This window comes from Alligator sinensis, unplaced genomic scaffold (genome assembly GCF_000455745.1).
Source record: "Alligator sinensis unplaced genomic scaffold, ASM45574v1 scaffold788_1, whole genome shotgun sequence".
NCBI lineage: Eukaryota > Metazoa > Chordata > Crocodylia > Alligatoridae > Alligator > Alligator sinensis.
Window position 1 is genome coordinate 120,045 of NW_005842140.1, and position 4,395 is coordinate 124,439.

Below are 4,395 nucleotides of genomic sequence, written 5' to 3' on the forward strand. Positions count from 1 at the left end.
CTCCAGGGAGCGAGAGCCCCGCCCCGCCCCGCCCCGCCGTGGGGCCACGGGCAGGACTGGTCACCGGGGCCGGTGCGCACCCTCTGCGGGCCTGGGGACAGACCCTACCTGGCTGCCGCGCTCGTCTCCACCCAGCTGCATCCTGGGGAGCAAACAGGTAGTGAGGGTCCTTCCTTGGAAACCTGTGGAGATTTTTAGTCGCGTGGCAGGCTGCCCCGGGGCTGTTTCTCGCCCCGCCGTGGGGCCACGGGCAGGACTGGTCACCGGGGCCGGTGCGCACCCTCTGCGGGCCTGGGGACAGACCCTACCTGGCTGCCGCGCTCGTCTCCACCCAGCTGCATCCTGGGGAGCAAACAGGTAGTGAGGGTCCTTCCTTGGAAACCTGTGGAGATTTTTAGTCGCGTGGCAGGCTGCCCCGGGGCTGTTTCTTTGACAGTCTTAGAAGGCAGCTCAACCAGCGGTTCTCGGCCAGGCGGCCGTGAGATCCTTTCAGGGAGTGCCACGCGGCATTAGGTTTACAAACCCGATTCACATGATGAACCCGGTGGTTTCAAAGGGGAAGCTGTCGTATTAAAACCATCTGGACTTGCTGTGAGCTTTCTGAGGTTTTTTTTTTTTCTTCAGCAAAACCAGCGCTCTGTTATTTTTCCGTAGTGAAAAACAAGTGAAAACTAAGAGCTGGCATTTTCCATGGGGTGCCTTGCATGTCTTGAGGGGTGCCTGGAGTCTAGCAAGGCCAGGGACCACAGAGCTAAACAGTTTAACAGCTTGCAGTGCAGCATTAGAGGGTGTCACTGGAGATCTATACTTTGTTTTTTATTGCTCTTCCCTGCTCTTTTGAAAAGCTGGATGTTTGGAAGTTAGGTCCAAACTGTTTCACAGGCCAGTCCAGGTGGATTGACTCACAAACTGACCTCAGGTTTGTCTGAACGGTCAGCCTGAGCCAAGTCAGTGTCTTTTACATCTTACCTTCCTGATTAACTGGAAGATAAAATAATGGCAAAAATAAGCAGTTGGATTCTGCTTATATAGCTGTGTGTTGGATAATACATTTGCCATGGAAAAAGCCAGCATATGTAGAATGACCAGGCTGAATTAGATACCTGTCTTGTGTGCCAGGAGGCAAGCCCATGATGGCACTCAGAAAACTCTGTAAATCTTCTATGCATCAAGGAAGAGATTTTGCTATCGCACACAAATCCTGCCTTTTGGATTTTTAGTGACGTTGTCCACTTCTATGAATGGGATAGGATTTGGAGAATGCCATTTTCTGTGTCATTGTCACTAGCACTACCCGGACTATTACAGTATTATGCTGGTGTGTTTACATATGCCCTTTAATGCGCAGTAGCTTATTTTACTGCATGTTAAAGTGTCACATCAAAAACCATGCTAATATGTTAATGCAGAGTAAAAATAGGCTTCTGCATGTTAAGCATCACTAAAAAAGCATGTGCTTTCACTACTGTGCATTAGGGCAGCTTAATGAGCATTAATTATTTACCTCACATTAGAGGTACTAAATTTAATGTGCAGTAGCAAGAGCGCATTAATGAACATGTAGACACGGCCTTTGAGTCAGAGAGATAATCAGAGGTAGCATGATAGAGGGAAGACAGATAGCCCAGACAAGCAGGACTGCTGGAATGCATCCACAGCTGGAGTCTTCTGGCTCCATCTCCAGTAGTAGCATTGATGCAGCTGGCTAGCACTCACTCATAGGAGCACCAAATACCAGGCAGTGTGTTTGCATATTTTCTTGCTGAAGATCCAGTTGTAGGCATCTCTGAAAATGTGAGTTACAGTCAGCCACAGTAATTGTTAATTCTGCTATCTCCAGGCATTTAATTCCTTGAAACAGCTGCCAGAAAATACTTGTTGGTTTTGTGAGGTGAGGGAGTGACAGTAAACACTTACTATGTAAATTGAGGCACAGAATGATTGATATCTTCCTGTCTGTGCAACCGGTTACAGAATCAGGTGGCCTGTCCTTGTGAAATGCTGTGAATAAATTCATACGATAATTTATATAGGAGGATGTTTATTATTAATCCTGTGATTTTTTTTTTTTTCCCTGCAGGGTTTTCACTAGCCTGAGAAGGTCGTATTCAGAATGTTTTGAAGTGCAGAAAAAACCTATGCCTCATTCCTTTATATGCTTTATGCATATGGTGCAATGGTACTCCTGCTTACCAGAGTTTACTGGGGATTCAGTGTCTTGTCTGAGATCATTGCATCTTCTGCTATCTCTACAATTCTCACAGTAAGATCACCACTATCTAAGAATTTTCTGGCAAGCCCTAAAAACACAGCCAACCATCTTTCTGGTTCCCAATCTCTCTGTGTATGAGGGCACGCATTGGATAACGTCTACTGCCTTCTCACATAATCAGATAGGACTTAGTATCAGTTTTAATCAAAGAGGAAGACTGGAGGCTATTTCCTCCAGAGTTTATTGAGACAGGAAATTTCAAAAGAGAAGCCCACCTTTCATATCATTGTTTTCCCTGTATTTAACATCACCAAGCCTCTAGACATGCATTGTACAGCGCCTCTTAAAAACAAGATTGTCTTGGGGACATCTTCTATCCCTTATTTGATTCCCTGTTTTTTATTACTTTCTCTGCTAGTCACATAGTAACACCTCTCATTAGTAGTCAGAGCAATGACTTAAAAAAATATTACTTAGCAGCTGGGAAGTAGTATGGCTGGAATCATATGACCATTCAATGCCCTGTTAACCATTAGCAAGTGCTTCATGGATGACGGGTTTGGAAATCGTTTCCATCTCAAATTGTTTTAGAAACATTTTTAATACACATTTTAAATACCCTATCATGTTATTAAATAAAGCTAATGTTATTATCCCCATTTTACAAAACTGGGGGAAACACAGAGCCAATAAAATTGTGATTTTTCCAGGATCACACACAAAGTGAAAAGAAAAACCAGGTAAGATGACTCCTACTCCTGTATTTTTTGCCATCTTTTGTTCAACTTTGTTTTCAAGTTAGGTTCTATGGTTGAGTGGCAAAACAGGAAAAGAGGCATGACCATAAACAAACAACAAATCCTATATTTCATTACCTTTCTCTCATAGTGTAACATGATACTAGGATTAAGGCAGAATGTACAGTTTCATCTCTGCAGAATGATTGTTGTCATTTTTATTCTCATTTTGGGCTTTTACACTTTCCTTGATTTGAAAAAATAAATATAAATGGCTTTGAACAATGAAATGCAGGTTATTGGTCTTGTCCTGTCACATAAGTTTCTACAGTTATAGAACAGCCAGTTCTCAGCATGAGCAGTGACAGCTGGCTGGCTGCTTAACACTAATGTGTAAAGAGACATGAAAACTGCACTTTCTGTTCTGTGATCCAAACTCATTTAAAATATGACTTAGACTCTTGTTATACCTCTCATAGCCCTTTTCTTATATTTGAGAATTAAAATACCAGAAAGAAATTACTTTATGTAAACAAATAACTGAAAAGCCGAAATCGTAACATCTGCCTTTGTAAAAGCCTTTGTTTAATGCACCTGCCTGAATCTCCATCAGAAAAATAACTTTAAACCAATCTTATAAGCATTGATTTTTTGGAATCAAACAAGAAATAACCCACATGACCAAATCCTAACATGATTATTCTGCAGCAGCCCCCATTGGCTGCATCCAGATGAGCATGGCCGTACGGTATGTGGCACTGCAGACCTGTCTGTATAACCGCACGCTGCACATTCAGGTGTTTCCTGCACTGCTACCTTGTAGCACGCGTTTGTTTGGTTTTTTTGTTTTGTTTTGTTTCATTTTTTTTGACACTGGGAGAGTAACTAAATCCTTGGACGATGGTGTCGCCGTGGATGTAGTCTTTCTAGACTTTAAGAAAGCCTTTGACACTGTCTCTCACCCCATCCTCATCAATAAATTAAGCAACTGTGGCATTGATGCCTACACAGTTGGATGGGTAAAAAACTGGCTGATGGGGCGCACCCAGACAGTAGTGGTGGACGGATTGTACTCAACCTGGGCAAGATGTGAGGAGTGGGGTACCCCAGGGCTCGGTCCTTGGGCCCGCACTGTTTAACGTCTTCATCAGCGACTTGGATGAGGGGGTGGAGAGCACACTGTCCAAGTTTGCTGATGACACTAAGATGTGGGGTGAGGTGGACACACTTGAAGGGAGAGAGAGGCTGCAACTAGATTTAAACAGACTACAAAAGTGGGCAGATGAGAATAGGATGGGGTTCAACGTAGACAAATGCAAGGTGCTGCACCTTGGGAGAAGGAATCCACAGCATACATACAGGCTGGGGAGTTCCCCTCTTGAAAGCACAGAGGCAGAAAGGGATCTTGGAGTCATTATTGACTCCAAGATGAACATGAGCCGCCAA

At 43.9% G+C, this 4,395-nt stretch overlaps 1 long non-coding RNA gene across 1 annotated transcript in view; it reads left to right on the forward strand.

Moving 5' to 3' along the window:
• The first annotated feature begins 231 nt into the window (after positions 1 to 231).
• LOC112550540 overlaps positions 232 to 4,395 on the forward strand; it is a 13,558-nt gene continuing 9,394 nt past the window's right edge. The window contains exons 1-2 of the long non-coding RNA XR_003094435.1: positions 232 to 357; positions 2,081 to 2,263. This is a non-coding gene — a long non-coding RNA (uncharacterized LOC112550540). The remainder of the gene's footprint in view (positions 358 to 2,080; positions 2,264 to 4,395) is intronic.